This window comes from Argiope bruennichi, chromosome 5 (genome assembly GCF_947563725.1).
Source record: "Argiope bruennichi chromosome 5, qqArgBrue1.1, whole genome shotgun sequence".
Lineage (NCBI taxonomy): Eukaryota > Metazoa > Arthropoda > Arachnida > Araneae > Araneidae > Argiope > Argiope bruennichi.
The window spans coordinates 35,902,323-35,924,901 of record NC_079155.1 but is presented as its reverse complement, the minus strand read 5'-3'; the positions used below and the strand labels follow the sequence as shown (position 1 = coordinate 35,924,901).

General features: G+C 28.7%; 1 protein-coding gene across 1 annotated transcript in view; it reads right to left on the bottom strand.

Annotated features, from left to right (window-relative positions):
• Positions 1-22,579, bottom strand: part of LOC129968547 (protein Wnt-5b-like) — a 678,623-nt gene that overhangs the window by 458,075 nt on the left and 197,969 nt on the right. The window lies entirely within an intron of this gene.

Sequence of the window (22,579 nt, the reverse complement as noted above, 5' to 3'; positions counted from 1 at the left end):
TTTATTTGTGTGTGTGTATTTTTTTTTAATCCAAAGTTATCTGTATAACTAGAATTCAGATAATTAGAACTTTGTAGTACTTTCATCGGTAAGTAATCTAAGAAAGAATTTTTTGATAAATAACTGGAGTTCCATTTATATCTTTAATTAAACAATCTGAGATTTAACACCTTGCCGGATAATTGTTCTATTTATATCTTTTGGTAATTAATTTGAGATAAAACAACTTTCCGAATATTTGTGGAGTTCAACTGTATGTCCTGCGGTAAGTAATCTTGAAGGGAACATTTTGTCTGATAATTGGAGCTCTGCTGTACATCCTTCAGTAAGCAATTCGTCAGGAAAATTTAAAAAATACATTTGTATATTTTCTCATTTTTTTTTTTAGTTATATTAAATTTTTATAAAATTTCTTCTGTATAATTCGTGTTCAGATAATACGTGCCAAAAATCGTATTTATTTTTGAATCATTGCTTATATCGCTGGATGTTGTATCAAATCACACCATGAAATATTGTTTGATAACAAATTCAAAACCCCTCCGCGCTTTTGCGCATGCGTTAGGATGGGTTTAATTCGTCAAAATAGGGGTGAGAAGAAAGATAAAAGGAGCGGATGTTTACATTTAACAATAAAATAAACTCGGATTTCTCGCCGACTGAATTAAAATAATACGGACAGGTCGAAAATCAAGGTCAAAGAATAAAGAAATATTCCGGAAATGCTCTCCTCCTTCCGCGATTCTCCCCTTAATGAGATAGAATCGTCGAAAAGTTTTCGTCTCAGAATACTGAAACGAACAGTATACGGAGTTATTAAATAACACTAACGGTTACATAACACTAACGGTTGTGACTGCCAGGTCACGTGAACAGTAGTTTCAGAATATACAGATTTGAATAAGATTGCAAAATTTTCAACATGAACACACATTTGCTTGAAACAAATTTAACAACATTTCACATGAGAATTCAATCTAGAATTTAATTTTTATTTGGTTTAGATTGATTGTTGATAAAATGACTACTGAAGCAAATTGTCATGTTCGAATGCCATTAAACTTCGAAGTGTATATCCTGCAATTTCTGCGGGTTGGAAATAAAAAAAATTTTCATCTGCATTTCACAATTTTTGTGAGAAAAGGTGTCTATTTTTTTATTATTATAGCTGTGACTTGTATTTTACTATTATAAGGTAGCAAATAAATAACAAGTCTCTATTTTTTTTAAAAAATATTTCATCTTGTTGGCAGTAGTTGCATCGAAAAAATAATCAGAAGTTAGAGTATTAATATGTTCGTTTAACTAAGAAACAATTTATGCTCCATCAAAATGAACATAAATATGTCAATATATTTTAAATATCGTTTCTATATATTTATTTTTTCATGGTTTTTAAATAAATGCTTTCAAATTCGCAAACTCTCTAAAAAAAACTTTTTTTTTTTTAAATTGCAGTTTATTATTCAGAGTGTATATGCGTCATTTAATGTCTGTAATTCAAATAAATTTTCTGCCATAAATTATAAGTAGATTTTTTTTTTTTGCATTATGGGTATTTTTAAAAATAGGAACAGTTGCTAGATAATGATTTAATTCATACATCAGAATTATTCAAAGCGAATAGTTATTTTTGAATTTAATTTCTGAGATGTATGAAATGTCTACGTCTGTAATTAACAGACGAATACATTCAAGGAGTTGCATCTATCGCTAACTAATAGATAGACTCATCAATGAACTGCTGCCATCCTTAACTAGTAGACAGATATCAATGAGCTGCTGTTATCGCTAACTAACAGAGAAACTTATTAATGAGCAATATTCAATATTAACTAAGAGGTGAATCAGTCAGCCGTACACACTGCTAACTAACAGGAAGATTCATAATTGAACTACGCTTATCGTCATCTAACGGTCAGTACTCCTCATTTTGCAACATTTATTACTAGTCACTGCTTAATAAAAAAATTATAATGAGTGTGTTGCAATTTTCTACTTAACTGCCCGGTTTTAAATATAATATTTTTAATCTACACAAACGCAGCTACACTACAAAATTTACAAAAAAACACATAGACAAGTAAGTTAAAGTAAACAGTATGGTGGAGGGATTCCACCGTTTCCAACCGAAAGCATTCGGTGTTAGCGCAAGGGTTGCGCATAGAAAAAATGTCGACCTCAGGATGCAGGTCTCCCGTTCAACTGCTTGTCTGTAAACGCCACAAGGGGGCGCTCTCTGCTCAAGGGGGGGGGGAAACAGGTGCTACAAAATTACTTATTTCCACCTCTGAATATTTCCAATGTTACCTTTGAAGTTTTTGTGAGAATTGATAAGTAAATCTTGATTAATAAGTAATAATAAGTTTGAGTGGACATCCCGAATCTTTCTATCAAATCGTCTAATAAACTTACCTGTGTATTATTAACTTATGTATCATAAGTTAATAATAATTATTATTAACTTATAATGTATAAGAATATAATGTAATAAATGTATAAGAATATAATGTATATAATGTAACTTATAATGTATTATGGCGGATTATAATAAGGAAACAGTCTAATAGTTGGGATATGGTTAATACGAATTAATATAAGGTTCGATCATCTATGGTTACTAAATCGAATATATAGTCTGGAGACTTTTTTCCCAAACGATCGAAACCGAAATTTTACACAGAACTATCATTTCAGTCACAAAATCACATATGAATTTCCATGTATTTCAGTTACAGTGTTCTTGAAATTGTCGCCTTTATATGCATGCAAAAGAATAAACTGACAGATATTCATTTCCTTGATGGATTAAGTTCGAAATTTGATACTTATTTACAGTTTAAATGTTAAACCAATGCATCAAATTTTATCTATTCTTTGTTTCACAGTTATCGTGTTAAATTTTATTCAGGCAGCCAAACAGACAAACTTCTCTATAAGAAATTCGTTAAAAATGGGTTAAAAGTCTAAAAATTTGGCGTAAAAACCATATACCAAATTTCATCCGTCTCTCACAAAGTTTTCTTGAGTTTGTTCGCAAACAGATAACGGGCAGACATAATTCCAAAAATGTGTTTTTCGAACTCTTGGCGATCTGAAATGAGAAGTTTCATCAATTCGTCAAGTTCGATTTTTTTTTAAGTGTACAGTTCTTTTTTCTTTCTTTTTTTTGTATACTTCTTATAAGAGAAAGTTTATTATACACATATGGCTGAGATTCCTCAATTGTAGTGCGTATCATCCAGGGTCAGCACATACTTAACATTGGTAAGGGCGGAAAACAAACAAAATAAATACAAAAATAATTAAAATAAAAAAAAAGCATCGAGTCTCCCCGAAACTTTCTCATACAATCTCTTATAAAAATGTTATTCTTTTTCCTTTCAGCCTAAAATTGTGGATCATTGACAAAGCCTTGAACGCTATGAGTGTTCATATTCTGATTTTCAGAATCCCCCCAAATGAGCGCTTTATGTTTCGCAGTATAGTAAAGAAAACCAAATTTGCATTTTGGCTGAATTTTTTCCGAACGATTGAAATCAATAGTTGACACAATGCGCAATTTTAAAAACAAAATAACGCATGAAAATTGATTTATGATTCAATTTCTGAGTTATAGGATTGCATGCTTGCAGGAGTACAGACCGACAGACAGTCAACCCCTTGATGGATTTGATTCGAAACTGATCTGGGTCTATACTTAAAATGCTAATTTTGTGTACTAAAGTGTGTTCATCTAATTATTTACATTTATATCCGGGCAATCAATCAACTAGGCGAATTTCCGAGAATGGATTTCATCCCAAATTTGACACAAATCTATAAGTTTGGTGCAAAGGCCATATAATGCAAGCAATACCCCATCCTAGCCAGAGACCATGCGGGAAACGGAATGGGGCCACCGAAGAGCTACTCCACCCAGCACGTAGGAACAAACGACACTTGCTGACATAGGACACTTGCAAACAACAAAGGACCCTCCAGAGAAAACGCATATTGGCCCAGAAAGCAAAAACATTACATTTTTATATTACATATTAAATTGGGAAACATTAAAAGTGCATTAAATACATTAAATGTACGTTAACATTTTACATTAGAAGATAACTAAAGACAAGAGCTGTGACAAAATGTCCTTAATGGAAGATTTAATGATTGAAAATTCCAAGATTTTCCGACTTGAAGAGACATCCATCTGAGTCTGTGTTCTCGCCTTTGATCACGTGATTTATAGAGCCTTCTTTATGCACATAAAATACACCATGTTCAGTATATACTCGGTTAAGATAAAAATTATCCTTAATTCGGTTAATTGAAACGTTTTTAAATTGTTGATGAGTTATTCTCTCCTTGATGGTATTATTCCATCTCACCTGCCAATCCTTAATTATTAATTTTTTAGTGTCATTTCTGAGTTGGAATTTGGACTCATGGCAAGATATTCCTTGGGTTTCTAAGTTTAAAGCTTCCTTTGTTAGTGTTATTGCTTTTTCATTTCCAATATAGCCCTGATGAGCTCTGATCCAGATCATTTCAATACCAAGTTCAGCAACTTTTTCTTTTATATCCAGTTTTATTTTATTGTTGTTGTTGTTTCACCAACGAAATCAAGGGCCATTAAAGTCAAACTTGAATTAGAAATTATCTTTGCTCTTTTTGTATTGCGTTGAGTAACAAACTCCAGAGCATTTCCGCGATAAAGACAGTTATATTGTCATTCAGTCTAAATTTTCTAGATTCTTTTTCTTGTTCATTTTCGTACCAGAAAAAAGCACAACCCATCCCACCCACCCCCACGTTTGAACCATCTGTACCTTTACTCATAACATCCACACAATAGATCCATGTAATTCTTTTGACTTTCCATGATGAAGTCCAAAGGCCATTTACCAAATCTCATCCACATGGCTCAAAACCTTTCGTGCTCACAGATAGAGAGGTAGATGTTATTCTAAAAATGTGTTTTTCGGACTTAAGGAGATTTGAAATGCATAATTCGTCAAAACTCTAGGTCTAATTTTTCAATGATTCAGTTCTCTTAGTATATTTCGTATAAGAGAAACTAAAAACGATTTTACATCTCCAATTTTTGAGTGAAAAGCGGAAATTGTTAAAATTCGAAAGCCCGCTCGGATAACAGTGGAACAAAAAAGGGACTACCAAGAACTCGAAGACAAAACAATAAAATTATTAATATCTTTCGCAAACACAGAACATCTGGAAAGAAAGCACTCGTCTTTCATGTCTATAAATAACAAATGTCGCAGAGAGATTGACGCAATTCAAATGTGATATACCATCTGTTCTTCTGACTTAAATAACACCCAGTTCTATGAAAGCAAGCTCAGAAATCGTATTAAAGTTGTTTCCCATTCCAATAACTGATTATCGCTATAAGTAATTACAAACTTATTAGTAAGCCGTTGTAATGGCGGCTACACCTACGTTTAACGACTAAAATAAACGACTCTCTTGTCTCATCATTTGGAATGCATATATATATATAAACTTAATGTCTCAAGGAATTGTTATAAATTGTTTTTAAATTAATGTAAAGCAATTTTTTAAATTTAATTTTATGATTTAAATTCAATTTTGAAAAAATTGATTAAAATTGGAAAAATTGAAATGAAATTCTTGTCATCTGAAAGCCATATGTTTAAATTTTAAAACAGTATAAAAATATTTTTTTCTGAAATAATATATTCTGAATTCATTATACGTCCGGATATTACGTTCTATGGAAAATTATTTCCCTTCCAAGCATTGAAAAACCCTCCGCCCCCCCTCCTTTAATAGTGCGTTAACAGTTTTTTAATAACGCATTTAAACTTCTTGATACAAAGAAATATGTAAACAGAATTTCGTTCCACTGTAGCAAAAAGTACCAAGTAATATGAGGTTTAAACAAATAAACGGACGCTCAATTTTATGTAGGTCTACATGTAATAAAGATTATGTAGACATGTGTGTCTATGTGTTGGCATTCTACAGGCTAAATCGTTTGTCTTAGAGCTATTAAAATTATTTAATATACTTTGGAAGTCAAGAATGTGCACATCAAAGCGGTTTTTTTTTCATTTTAATTAAACATTAAGCAATTAGGTACGTTAGGTGTGGGAAAATTAAGCAATTAGGTACGTTAGATGTGGGAAAAAAACAAAACAACCCTAGCCTTTATTATTGTGCTGTCATCAAAGCATAGTTTGGCGCATAACAGTTTATTCATTCTAATCAGGGTCTGACAGCGAATTTTTAAACCATTAGTAATAGGCATACACCCCTAATAGGAAAATTGATCTAAATGAATTTAAGAATTATTTTTTATGTAGTTTGAGTCAATAAGTATTCTGATGAATTATAGAATTTAAATTTTTTTACAATAATATTTAATAAAATATTCTAGAGACATTAATAAAAATCGATTTATTCTACATTATCCATTTTATAATAAATAATAATAAAATCTATTTAATCTATTGCCTCTACAAAACCACCAAATTTGATGCAGATACATTTTGAAGAGTAGAAATGTGCACCTAAGGATGCTTTTTTTTTTTTTTTTTAAGAATGTTAGTTAATTGAATACTAAGTGGGCTTTTGGATTTTTTTTTCCCATTATAACTTCCAAAAATAATATTGCAAGAAATTGATTAGAAAACGGTTTTGTATTTAAACAATCGTTTCAGTAATGGTAATTAAATGGTAACTAAACCTTGCCATTATTTTCGAATTATGGCAGTTTTTTTAAGAATATTTTTTGCATAATTTTTAACATTAGATTCTATAGTCGCAAAGAAATTCAAACAATTTTCTATGTTTAATCAAATTTTTCTTTGCCCTTCGGGTTTTTTATTATCATTGAAAAGTTAAGGAATAAATTCTGCTAATAACCATCGCCATTTGAATAAGAAATTAGAAAGTGAAATTGCACTGCAAGAAGAGACAACGTGCAATTTGAAATAGATTTCTCAATCGATGACAATAAGAAGGTTCACGTTGACAATCAACAGAATAGGTGTAAGGGCATTAAAATCATCTGTTTCAATTAGATGCTTTGTTCAGGGAATCATGAACTTCAGATTATCCGAAGGAGATATTTTTTGGTAGTTAAACACAAACATTATTCCTGGGGAACTAGCTAGTCATCAGAAGTTTTTAGTAATTTAAATAACAACATATAAAAAATTTTAATGGCATAGATTATTAATATACTGCAATAGTATATCCCGTAATTACAACAAAAAAAACCTTGTTAATACAGTTTTTGCCATAATATACGTAGTTTATAAATATATAACGATTTATAACTATATAATTACATTATTATATTTATTAGTACGTAATCTATAAACATGCAAATGATTTATGAAAATATAATATATAAGAATACAAACGATTTCAAATATTAGGGGAGTGTTCAAATTATTCTTTTGTCTCTTGTGAAAATAAATTTAGATTCTACGCTAAAGGCATATTCAAAGTACAAGCTCTCTCCGTACGAACTCCAAATTTTCTCTGTCAGAATTTTGTAAATATCTGGTTATAATGTCATTGTTTTTATTACAACGTATCATCATTACAATTTATAAAAATGTAATTTATAAACTTCAAACGGTTTGTAATATTAAGGACGTGCTCAAATTATTCTTTTGCCTCTGGTGACAATAAATTTAGATTCTTGAGTAAAGACATGCTCAAAGTACAAAGTCACTCCTTAACAATTGCATGTTTTCTCTGTCATAATCATGTGTCTATATGTTTATCCTGCCATTGTCTTTATTACAACGTAGCATCATTACAATTTATAAAAACGTAATTTATAAACATGCACACGATTTGTAATACTAGTAATGTGCTCAAATTATTCTTTTGCCTCAGGTGAAAATAAATTTAGGTTCTACATTAAAGGCATACTCATAATACAAGCTCTCTCCGTATGAACTCCAAATTTTCTCTGTCAGAATTCTGTGAATATCTATTTATAATGTCATTGTCTTTATTACAACGTAGCATCATTACGATTTAATTTATAAACATGCACACGATTTATAATACTAGGAATGTGCTGAAATTATTCTTTTGGCTTAGGTGAAAATAAATTTAGGTTCTACACTAAAGGCATATTCAAAATACAATTCCAAATTTTCTCTGCTGAATTCTGTGTATAACTGTTTATCCTGTCATTGTCTTTATTACAACGTAACATTATTAAAAAAGTTAGAAAAAAATAGCAGTAAAAATTTTTTGACAGATAAGCACATAATTCCGGTAACGGTTATTTAATATACTTTCTTACTTTTATTTTTATTCTTTTTTTTTTCTCCCTTTGAATAACCCATTATGCTTCTTCTATTACTCCCATTAGAGAAACCTTTTCCACCTTTTCCCGTGTGGAACAACAAAAGATAAGCTTTTGATGTATTAGCGTCCGCGAATTCTTTATTTGCGTATCGTTCTGCAAGGGGAGGAAAAAAAAAAGAATAGATGAACAAGAAAATGATGCGGCAGCAAGCATAATTATGCAAGCGCAGTCAAATTTTTATTCAGTTGTGTTTACTTTTTCATCTTTTTATTATTGTTCTCTTTTTCTTTATTTCGTTCTTTCTTTCTTTTTTTCCCCTTTCCTTTTTCAGCAAAAAACTTACGAATGATAAAAATTATTAAGACATTTTGAGAACAGATAAGATTTATCTCGTAAAAAGGCCTCGTTAAATTTTAAATAGGACTGGAATTGAAAAAAAAAAAAAAGAATAGAAACGAAATACAGAAAAAAAGGAGAAGACGAAATCAAAGCAGTTTAAAGTAAATAAATGCGAAACGTTGTGCTTTCTAAAATCGTTTGCTTTTTTAATTCTTTTTTTACTTTTTTTCCACTTGTTGACTTTTTTCTGAAGGTAAAAAATATAATAAAGGTTAGATTCGAACATTAAATTCAAAATATAATATGGAACGCATTCATTTCATTTTTTTTATTATTATTTGCTTTATCGCATACGTAGTAAGTTACTTTCTAAAAAATTAATATTTTACGAAATGCATTAAATATCATTATCTAATTTCATAAAACAGATATCTGAGCCATATTAGAGATAACGCTTATATGAATCAGTTTCAAAGATTATAAAAAAATTCTGTATAATGGAATAATTCATTGATTGTGTTATTCGTTAGATTGAATCATTCATTCCTTTTTCAAATAATAATTTCACTCTATCTTTTTATAATTTTATATTTAAATTTATATCATGTATTCGTTTTTTACATCTGATAAATTATTCAGTGATAATTATGCATATATGTCTATTTTGTATATCTTTATCTGAAGTATATATAATTTGTATAGCTTCGTTTCAAAATGCAAAGTACATAAAAGCTTTAAATACAAAATACATAATCATGCTTATTTAAAGATTGTTGTTTGAGGATATTTGCAGCTTATTTTAGAGGATGAAAATCCTATATCAGGGTGTATTTAAATTTGCATGGTGAACATTTTTTAAAATGTTCTACATGAACAATTTGGTTCTAGAGAAGAGCAGGATCATAAGGATCATTTGATCAGAGAAGGATCATCAATTAAATAAGAATTAATTTTTTAATATATTCGATAATTATACAAATTTAATAATGTTTAAAAAGAATAATTTTTAATTTTAATTAATTATACTTTTAGACTTTCATTCAGGACTCATTGTTTTAAATATTATGGAATTCGCAACCAGTTTTCCCAGAATTTGATAGCAGATGGCACCATTCGAGTAGAACAACAATTTAATTAAATTAATCAATCATTGACAATTAAATTTTCAAATTTTTTTGATATGATACAACTCTTATCAAGAACACACGAATATACACGTTTTCAAAACTCAAACTCACCAGAAAGTGAATAAAAAATTTATTATATTTATAAAATACATTCTAACAAGCATGAAATATTTCTAGTTAAAAAAATGTATAAAAATGGCATTAATTACATTTTTTTAGTATAAGAAACCGATCCACACAATTATGTTTCCCAATAATTTTTGGGAGTGTCTGATTGATAAATTTGTCATTTCAGAATTCATTTACTGAAACTCAATATATAATTGATTATATAAGATTAATAAACAAGCAAATTTAATTATCGTTTGGTGATTAAATAATGGGCGTGGCAGAATATTATTTTTTATATTGGCATAGTTGCCTTTGACTCTAAAAGGTATGATGAATTATCTTTTAAGTGTCATTCTTTTAGACAAATCCACCTTGAGACGCATATAAAAAATTAATTTAAAAAGAGTTAATTTTAAAATGTCTATGAATATACTTAAGATGACTTGAAAAATCATCTACAGGTGTGTGTTTTTTTAATGTTCGAAACCAAATTGTTTTAGTTTACAAATTTAATAAATTGCTTACGAGACGAGGACAAATTCTTCGCTGAATGCAAATAATTTTTTAAGCAAAAAATTTTCTGCTTAGACATTTGACTTCATTTATTTGAATTTGATCGGGCCTTAATAAAAATTCGAACTAAATAAAAGTAAATCTGCAGATGAACATAGCAAGAGAAACAATCTTTTTAATGAGATTTAATTAATATGATAATAAAAGTTTATTTTCAATAAATGATAAATTATGAAGTATATTAAAAAGTTGTTAATTTTAATTATTAAATTCATTATAAATATTGTTAAATATCAGTTCTCATTTTCCCTTCTTAAGCTCTATCCTAAAGTAGAATCTACTGTTATGTAAGCTGTCAACACTGCGCATGCGTCAGTTGCCAGACGTTTACGTCATATATATTCATGTTCGAGAATCTTTCCAATACTGTTTTTCTAATCTTCTTTTATGATCTTTATAATAAATTTTCCGTATAAGTGTTGTATAGTAAGAAAATAAAACTTAAAGCTTAGAAACAGAAACTACATTTTTGTATGAATCTAATTATCCAACTGAAAAGAGCTGTAATGTTTTTAAAAAAATATCAACTATAAAAAAATTCATGATTACTTACTTTTGAAATTAAGTTTGTAGCAAAACTGAAAAAAAATGTAAAATTTTATTAAAACTGTCTTTTAAAAAAGAAACCTATTCACTATGAAAAAAATACACCAAATGTTTATTTTATAACAAAAAAAAAAAAAGCACAGGATAAAATATTTGTAGTAACTCTGACAATAATTTAAATTTCATTTTTCAACACTTAAAAATATTGTTATAAAATATACATAAAAACATTTAAAAAATTAAAATTAGATTTAAAAAACTGCATGGCAACAAAATCGGTTTCATTCAAAAGAATTTATTTTAATGTTCATGTATTTAATATAAAATGTATTTTTTAAGCTGCAATATTTTCAGAGGTTAACACTAAAAACGATTTAAATTTCATTTATCAATGCTGATAAGTATTGTTATAAAATATACAGAAAATTTTAAAAAAAATGTTTTGAAAGCAGATTAAAAAGCTGTATGGCAGCTAGATCTGTTTCATTCAAATGATTTTATTTTAATTTTAATATATTGATATGAAATGTATTCTTGTACTCTAATACTTTTCGAGGCTCCAAATTTTTTCTTAATATTGTAATTATTTCAAAATCTAACAGAAATTTCAGAAAAATACATTCTAGATGCCTATTTCTTCCCTCTAAAATGTATTTGTGTCAAATTTCTTAGTTCTTGACCCAGCGTTCTAACATATTGAGCACCAACCAACGTGCACACAACCACACACAGGACACAAATTTTTCTTTCTTATTAGTAGAGATATGCTTTAATACTCAATTTCAGTATCCAAAATTAAATTCCTTAATGATAAAATATGTTTTTTTTTGTTTTGTTTTTATTCTTGTCATAAATAATTTTGAAAATTCATCGCTCATTTCTATTGAAGTATTTGTATTTCCTTAAGGAAAAGAAAATTGCTCAAGTGGATTAAATAAAAAGTAAAATTTAATGCATTTCTTAAAGAATTATCCCCAAGTTCGAATATTTTTCATTATACATAATAAGAAAAGAGGTAAAAAAGAAATTATAATAAAAAAAAATGTCTTCGTGGAATTTGCTGTCTTGTAAAACAAATTAAAACTTTCGTTTCTGTATAAACATTTTCTCTTGTGTATTAATAAAAATTCTCGTTTTCTTTTTTTTTTAAATGTTTTTTTCTGTTATTTTGTTTTGAAAAAGCACATTGACAAAACGATATAAACTGCATTATTTTTTTTAAAAAATAATGTCATTTTTTTTTTTATCGTTTGACTAATTCATTATTTTGCTAAATGTCGAATTTCTTGAGCAAATCCATTTCTTTCTTTCTTCTTAAAAAAAAAATTCAAAATCTGTCCAATTTCTTACGAATTTTTAACATTTTTCTTTTGCGATTACAACGGCTTTCGCTTAGCCTAACTTAATTAGTCCAATGAAAAAAAAAAAAAAAAAAAGCTTCGAGAAGGTTTTAAAAATAAACAGTTGATAATTTCTTTATTTACATTCAAATGCAAGAAAAAAAGTCATGTCTTTTTAATAATTAAACAGTAATATTTCTGCTTTTAAGAAAATTTTATAATTTTCATTTCAAAAATGCCCAGACGAATTATAACTCATTCAAGACAAAATTCGCTAGCACAAAAGGGAAAAAAAAAAGTTAATAAACGCATTAATTAGTTGGGCTTTTTAAAAAGTTTTTATATTCTGCTTTCTTTTGAGTTAATAATATTTTTCTGTATGTGCATGTTATTTCTATCTATTTTTAAAAAAATTTTTTGTCCCTTTTTTAATCTTTTGTTGTTTATTTTTTATTTCATTTCGTGAAGAATTCTTCGATTTTTGAGGAATTAAAAATAAAGAAAAATGTCAATCAGAAATTGCTTTTAATTCATTATGTGAAAGGTTTATATTTAATACCCTTGTCAACCTGTTGATTCTTCAAAGAGGGGCTTTTGTGTAACGTGTATTTCCAATTTTTTTTTAAACAAGCAGGTTAAAATGAGATGCAAATTTATGCAGACAAATAAATAAAAAAAAATGATTGTGTTTACACATAAATTCATACATTTTGTCTCCTTTAGAATGCAAATGATTATAGGTACGTCTCTAAAATTTGTATATCTATTAAACAGTTAATATTCTATTGTTATGATTGTTAATTAGTAATTTGGTTACCTTTCCTTAACTGAAGCAGTGAATACTCATTAAAAACAAGTAATAACATTAACTCCTTAACTGTTCATTTCTCTTTATGATCTAATTAGATGATATCTTCTGTTTTGGAATGAAACTATCATATTGATTTAATTAAGAATTCATGGAAAATTTGATATATTTGTGGATTCCACATATCGAATTTTAATTCATATACTTAATTTTAATTTATGAGTTGAAAAATCGAGCTATTCGATATATAAACCAAGCTCGTTGACTAATTTTAAATGGTTAAATTTTGTATGAGACTAATAAAAATAATTAACTGAACTTTTAGGCATAATATTCAGATGAATGTCTAGTTGTGGACGGAGAGAGTAATCAGAAAAATTAATGAGCTACAAAATCACGCTTTAATCTTTGCTATCTTTTCAAGATACAGCGAATGTGTTTTTTTTTTTTCGTACTCCTCTATGTAATTCATGAATCCTAACTTCTAATCATTTGATTCCCATTTTCAGTTATCCTTCAAAAGTTTACTTTTCAAGAGAGCAGCGTTTACTTGCCCTTAGGCCAATATTTCTGTTGTTTTAATGTGCATCTTACAACAGCAATTTCCTCATTAATTTTTCATTTGTTGATTTGTCTGATTGACCATTAGAACTTACCAAGTATCTAAATGAATTTTAGTTTAATTTATTGAAATTTTGTTTATGAGATTTAGTTGGATCTAGCCATAAAAAAGGTGTCTTAAGGCAGATCTTATTATTTTGAGTTGTAAGCAGATAACGAGAATGGCATCTGAGATGACACTCCACTCTTTAGATTAACAGGAGAAGTTTAGGTTTGTGATTTAATAAATATTAGATCAGTAAACATGATGGATCTTACGTACAATCAGATCTGAAACTACAACTCTCCAGCTCCAAGTTGAAACTCTTTACAAGACGATAGCTTGACGAGAACTACAACAGAGTTGTCGCCTCTTCTCTAAATTTACGCACCACACTAACCAGAGCACAATTGGCTCATGCCGTTAGATTCGATGTACACCAGAGCCACATACAGGGCGAATCTTTAGTGGAATCGGGTCTCGAATTTCGAACACTGCGATCCCGAAGTCGATACCTTAGGCTGCCGTGGCTAACCAAAATGCTCTTGCCCGGCTCCCGCTGCTTTTCATGTGCCATGTTCATAAATACAATTATAATTCCATTAATAGTTTTTGTTTCGCCCTTAGAAATATCTATAACATGGAGAACCATAAAATCTCGAGGTCATATTTTCTAATGATCACCAAACATTTTTTTTTTCTTTTTATACTTTATAAAAGAAGAAATTAAAAATAATTTTAAATTTACAAAAACGTTTTAAATATCTTCGCATATGGCAAAAAAAAAAATTTCATTCTGTGCTTGAATGTTAAAAATTATGAATAGAATTATCTTCCGAAAATCGTTTTAAATATGACTTAATTTCCCACCCAACACATACTCAAAATTTTTATTACACATAAAGCTGCCAGTGATAAAAACGCTTCTTTTAACCGATGAGTTACGCGTGATGAATGAAATGTCCCTATTCACACTGATAAGAAAGGATAATAACCAGCATTAAACGGCGGAGTATTTTCATCGGATAGCATAATGTTTACATCATACACTTTTTTGAAAAAAATATTAAGCTTCTTTAAGTGATGACCTAGATTTCTTTGATAACAAAACCGGCTCAATTTCGCTTCTAAGTCGAAAAAACTGATTATGTAGATGAATGTGGCGATTTATAAGAATAGAAGAATTTGTTGTAATGCCGAAGTGTTAAGGCACGTTACGATACGAGTCTTGTCTGCAGGGATAGTCCGGAACTCTAATTAATTCGATTTATATTTTACAGTCTCTTCATTTAGATAGCGTATTCATATATCATCTCTATTAATAATAAAGACGAATGTATGTCTGTGTTTTGGCGTTCTACCGAGAAAACTCTGGAGCGAGAATTATGAAATTTGGCACTAGTATATTTTGGAGAGTAAGAATTTAGCATCTCGTAGCTATTTACCTTTAATGTCATAAATTAAAAATCAAGAGAAATTTGGAAGAGTTTTTTTTTCTTAATAATTTCGGAAAATATTGCAGTAAAATGATGGATTTTATAACATCTGAAAATTTAAATAATTATTTTTTTCAATGATACCAAGAATATTGGTGTATAATTTTTTAAATATATTTTTAACGATAATTTGTATTTTTTCATTATTGTAATGAAATTAGACGGCTTTTCATTGTTTTTTAAAATATTATTTAATAAGTTTTCTTCAATTTTTAATAATAAAAATATGAAAATTTGCCTTACATTTTATATCATGTTTAGGTTTCGTTTTAAATTCTTCATTAAAAATTTTGAATTCTTTTTAAATGTAATAAATATTGTTAATGTGTTGATTTGGAAGGAAATATATTGAAAATATTTTTATTCTTTGTCAATTTTAAAACATTGCGCCTCTTTAATGTAAGCTCTTGTAATGCACTGAATTTTCTTTATTGACTAATAAAGTAAATATGTCAACTGAGAAATTATGTAAATTATTCAACATAATCAGAAGACACTCAAAACTCTAATGTTTAACCCTTTCTAGGGCCGTGGGAAGTATGCTTCCCACCAAATTTATCAATCTTTGTATGAATTTATGTAGGTTGGCATAAGTTCTGACATATTTTTTTGGAAAGACAGAAACTTAGATGCTTTAGTTCTTTATCTCACACAAAATGATGTGTCTTGATTTGTTACTTAATTATTAATTAACCAAATTAATTAATGAATCAAATTAAATTTATCTAATAAGTTAAATGAATCCTTTTCTTATTCTAATTTCAAGCCTAAAAATATTTTAACATAGTATGACTAGTAAAAAATGGCCCTTTAAAGGGTTAATTCATTATTCATTGTTCTTATATTTTGATGAATATGCTACTATTCAACCAAAGACTTATTCGAATCATTATTATCTGTAAAGGAAAGGGGGGGGGAACATGCATTGAATGCATGCTCTGCAAAACGTATTTTAATTCAACACATTTTGGATTTTTTATAGATAATTAAATAATAAAAAGCTTTGAAAACAGGTTTTATATAATAAAAAAAGTTTTTTTTTTTTCAATGAAACGACGCAATTCCAATTTTTAATTGATTTCATTCTTTAGTTTTTAATTGCTTGCGAATTTTTTAACATTAATATTTTTTTAAAACGATTTAAAAAAAAAATTCTTTACCATTCAAAAAACGATTTTTTTCCCCTTAAAATTGAAGAAAAAAGTGTGCGTAGAATGCATACCTTGTAATTATGTTTCAATTAATGTTTTTGGATTTTTTTTTAATGTTCTTTTAATGAAATCAGAAAAGACTGTTAAATAATCGATAAATGATTTTCGAATTGGTTCGGTTTTAAACTGATTGAATTAATCGTTAACTTAAAAACTTTTTAATTAACTGAAAAAGTTCATTCAATCAAATGTTACTAGAATAATGGTCCAAAATTTAAACAAAACTTAATTTTTATTTCAACAAATTTGACAGTATGAAAATTGAATGAAAGCATAAAATTAAATTTTAAAAAATACCGTGAAAAAAGAACAAAAGTTAATTAAATATTCAATTAATTAAAGGAATTAATCAAGTTCATCCCTTTTTCGTAGTAACTTTAGAGAAAATTATTTCCAAAGTAATTTTTTAAAACATCTTAGAATTAAAATTTTTACCATTTCAAAGATGCGATTTTGATTTCTGCACAGATTTCTTTCAACTGTCATTGATTTTCTAAACAATTTAACCGCATTAAAATAAGCACTAACTTTGGACTGATTTACCATTATTATTTTAAATTTCTGTTTTATTTTAATAATCCCGTTATATAAGTTTTCATTTGATATTAAATAGTGCTTAACAATACTGAAAGTAAATGCTAATCAATCGCTCAAAGCGAGGGGGGGGGGGAGGAAGAAAAACTCTAGCGAACAAGTGAAACAGATGTTCGACGACAGCAGCGGCTTCAGGTTTAAAGAAATTAACCAATATTTTTCATTTTTCTACCCATAAAAACTTCGGAGGAAATTATTTCGAAAAAAATTTACATCATGTTAAAATTAATTTTACCTTTTCCTTTATACCCATTTTTCCCATCCGTTATTTTTTAAATTTCTCTTTTATTTCAACTATATTGTTTATACATCTTGAAAGGAGTTTACATGCTATAAAATTTTTTACAAAATTAGCTCCTAAATTAAAATAACCATATTAAGGTTATTCGACTAAGTTCGGATGGGATTTTAAAAAAAACAATACTTATATGATGTCTTTTTAATTAATATAAGTATAAAATGAGAATAAAGGTATAATTATTTAAATATATATGTAACTTTTTAAGAAAAAACATATTTTGATATAAATTTTAGCATTTATTTACAAAAACTGGGATTGTTCTGAGGTTTTTCATTTTGTTTATAACATTACAAGTGTAATATACCTTAGAGTGCAACTAGCTATTAACTAAGAATTACATTCAAAAATAAAAATTTTGTGAGTAATATATGGTATTATCTATGAAATTTTGAAATATTTTTCAGTAATATTTATATTAAACAATTATAATCCAGTTTTGAGTATTCAACATCAAATCCGTGGTTCATTACATTCTGCATAACGTAACGAATTTTAATTACATATTTCGTTAAGATATCTTGATTATTTTTTGAGATATAACTATAATCGTATAGAACTATGAAAAAACTTGTTCTTCAGAAAAGGCATTTAATGTTTTTAAATGCTTATAAGTAAGCATCGCTTACATGTCAACAGTTTTCTGTTACTTGGCTTCTAATTGATATCGAGACAAAATAGAGATATTATTAGAAACAGAAATGTACCTATTTTTTGAAATTCTAAAAAATATATAAAAGCAAATTTTCATCCAACTTCATCAGTCGGATGTTTTAAAGGATTTTAATTCTTCACAACGGCGGAAATTGAAATTCTATTTGAACTAAACTAATTTATAAAAATGGATTTTTGTTTGTTCGTATTTTATACACTGCAGTACTTTTCATCTAATTGCGATAAAATTTTGCCAACTTATTGTTTGCACTTGCGCGAAGGTTATAAGCATAGTACAATCATTATATCTAATATATAAAAATAGATTTTTGTTTGTTCGTATTTTATGCGCTGTCGTACCGTTCAACGGATTCCGATTAAATTTTGCCAATTTATAACTTGCACCACCGCGAAGATTATATTTTAAAACTGACAATTCATAAAAGAAAAACAATAAACGGCAAACAGCATATGTCATTCTGTGTTAATTACACATATATATCAAACAAAATAAAATTATTATGATTCATGCCAATCAATGTGAGTGAAATGAAATAGCAAATATTTAGTGTAAGCACTCATTTTTTTCTTCTCATTAATGAATAGTCACATTTTGTCTGCGGAAAACGCACATATTATTCAGAGTTTATCTCACACAAACAAAATAGAATTATTATTATCGATGCCGATCCAATAAAGTTATATACAGGGTGTTTATAAAGTCCCGGACCCATTTTGATATTTAATAACTCATAAAATAATAAAGATAGATTTAAATTAATAACATAAATGGTTAAATAGACTCAAAAAGTTTCATGACCCTTGTCAATGAACTTCCACGTGTGCCCCCTTCGTCGCAAGGAGAATATCAAGTCGATAGTCAATTTCACGCCAGGTAGCGACAAGCATGTCGGCATCCACAGAGCCATTTGCGCACATTATGGCGATTAACAATGCCAGAAACATGAAAGGATGCTTCATCGGAGAACATTATGCTCTTCAGAAAATCAGCAGCATCTTCTATCCTCCTTAGCATATCTGTTGAAAAGGCCATCCTCCTAGGCCTATCGTTCGGTTCCAAAACTTGAACAATTTGAACTTTGTATGCATGCAGTCTTAATTTTTTTTAATAACCTTGTACACCGTCGAAATTGGCATATCCAATTCTGTTGCCGCTGATCTCACAGATATTCTAGGATTGTGTAAAAATGTCTCTCTGACACCCTCAACATCAAAATCACTTGTGCAAGGACATCCGGAACGTTTCTTATCTTCGATACTTCCAATTTCTAGAAAATTCTTTTTCCACCGCAAGATGCTGTTTTGGGATGGAGGATCTTTTTGGTAAATTCTTCTGAAATTTCTCTGTGCTTGCACTATCGATTTCATTTCTATGAACCACCATAAAATCTGTGCTTTCTCTTGTGGTGTATGCATTCTCCTTAATATCCGCTCGAATAAAACATCACATACAAAAGTACTACATAGAACAAACACATCAAAAGTAAACATAACATTGCAATAGTTGCCAAAAACAAAAGAGAGAAAAATGCAATTAATAAGCAGACAATATTTAGAAAAGTACAGATATTTAGACTGGAAAATGAAATTATCTGAAATTAACCACACGCGCAGACGATATTTACAAAAGTAAAAATATTCAAACCTGAAAAGGAAAATATATGAGTTATTCCATCAATAAATGCCATACGTTTGTTCATATCTTTATTATTTTATGAGTTATTAAACATCAAAATGGGTCCGGGACTTTATAAACACCCTGTATAATGGAAATTTTCCAGCGCAAACATTAATTTTTCTACTTATTCGGTGAATCGGCAAACGATATTTCGGTTAAAACAAGCGTATATCGTGTTGATTGGTTCAACAAAAATATGTCCCCAAATGTTCGTCACTTAATAGATCTATATTTTACGCTCTGCCGTACTGTTCAGCCGATGGCGATAAACTTATCGCTCTGAACCTAGAAAATCTGTTTTATATATATATATATAATATAAGTAACCAATCAAAGTAAGAAATAGTTTGAAAACGAAACGAAATAGTTTCGGAATCACAACAAGAAATTATTTCTTATTCAAACTAAAACCAAAAATGGAACAGGGGATTTTCGGGTCACGAGGAATCATTATTTGACTTTTTTGTCTAAATTCCTTCACAGAAAAAAAATCCTTTTTTTTTTTTTTTGAATCCCTGCCTGAGGGTGACTTTTGAAAACGTCTTCAGGCCGGGTTCTTTTTTTATTTGGTTTACTTTGAATTTCCTATTAACTTGATTTTTATTACTTTTGTCTCTCTCTCTCTCTCTCTCTCTATATATATATATATATATATATATATATATATATTATTATTATTATTATTATTTATACTTCTCCTTTATATATCATTCAATTTCAAGGAATGTATTCATTGTTGACAAGAAAATAAATACCATTCTTCCTATCAAATAGCTATTTCAAATTTCAAAGAATATTTCCAAAGGTATTTCTTCAGTGGCAGTAACGCTCCGTATACCAGCTAGTTTTTAATAAAAGCACACCACGGGAAAACTTTTTCTTAACTCCGCGTCTCCCCTTTAAATCCCATCTCCTAAAAAAACTACTTCAAAATGAACTCAAAATTATTTTTTGTTTTGTTTTGTTTTGTTCCATCGACTGTAATTAATGATGACGATGACAATGGTTTATGTTTATAACAAAGAACAAGGGTCTGGAGCGGGGTCCGTTTTCACTTCCTCTGACAAATCGCTCGCATTTTTGCTAAAGCGTCCGAAGAAAAGAATGGAGGAAATAATCCTCCCATCGTTTCAAATACGCTACAATAGAGTTTTGGATGAAATATGATCGGATTCACTGTGTAACCGAATACATCTTTGAAAGACAGAGACCCGAGAAGAAAAATGAAGGTGCCCATTGTAGTAATCCTCCGCATTTTGGGTCCCTTTCTTTTATTTTATTTAGGTTTGTGTTTTTTTTTAGATGGTATATGTCTTGTGTGATGTGCAGTTGCGACAGTGAGGTTGGATATGAGGAAGAGTTTTGTCTCTCCATTTTAATTAAGATTTGTGTTTCTCGGAAATTTTTATAAGAAATTCCTCGAAATTTGGTTTAATATATACAGATTTCAATATATATATAACCAATGACTTTTTTAAAATATTTTTTACTAATATGAAGAAAAGAAATTGCAATCACCAAGAAATTCGACTCCGATATTTTAACAAATCTTCATATTTCAAACTTCCCTGGTTTAGAAAAACATGTTTTTGAAACTGGATCTGTTTGTCTAGCATTATTTGTCTGAAAAGACGATGATAAAAATATTCTGAACTCGAACGATGAAATTTAATATGTAGCTTCTTAAAAACAAAATTGTAGATTACTTTGAAAATTTGGATGAAATTCGCCGAAGAGAAGTCGATCTTCTATAAACAGTTTACATGTGATAGTAGAAAAAAAAGAAAGTCCTATATGTATGAAAAGTGAAATGCGAATTTATCAAAAAAGTTGATGTATATCATCATCAAAAGTAGTTGTATGTTATATTTTGGACCAAATTTGTCAAGAAAAAGACTACCTGTTGATCTGTACATTGGCGTGCTTATATTCTCAATAACTCAACGATTTATTTTAATAAAATTTGGATACTCCTTGTGGCTAAAATTTGAGGTCTGTGTCAAATTTTGAATTTATTTGATACAAATGAATGCTTTTAATATACATACTCAGTTTTCTTCATTATGTTTATTACAAAGCACAAAACGCGTCATATTGCGTCACTATTCGTGGAAGTCGGAGAGCCTGACAAGCGTCAGTGACTCCACCACTGATGGAGTTTTTTTAAGGAGCACCCGATCTCAACAGGTCACAATCTCCGACGCCTAATCTTTAATTAATTAAAGCCTTGTTGCTATTGTTTTAACCTTATGTTCGTGAATATTAACAAATATTTATTTATTAGAGATGTGCTAGAAATGAATATGTTTATTAATTTTTATCATGATATACTCATATACACATACGTTCATTCATCGTTTTATATACATTTATATTCATACGCTCTATCGAAAACTTCTGACACGCATGCTTTTGGACAGCTGTGGAGTTTGATGATTTATCTTCCTACCCTACCTCCCCCCTGCTTGACTTTTTAGGATGTAGAAGAGAACAGAAGAACAGAAAAGAACGTATTAGATTATCTAACTATACTAAAGAGTCTAGAAAAGAATATTCTCGATATTATCTAAAGTAGACTTTATAAATTAAGAACTAACCAGACTTTTCTCCTCTCGACTTTTTGTATACTTCCATAATATGATGTATTTAATATCAAGGCTCTTCATACAAAGAAGAAAAGCAATTATACATTTTTAGACCTGTTATTATCGATGGAGCGATAGAAAAATATGAAACATATATACACCTTTCAATTTAACACTATGTACCAAATTTCATTTATCTAACTCTCTGCCTTTTTATTTTCTTCTATACAAAATATACAAAAAGTATTGAAATCGTCAAAAATTTCGAACTTAAAATTTTGACGAATCTCCA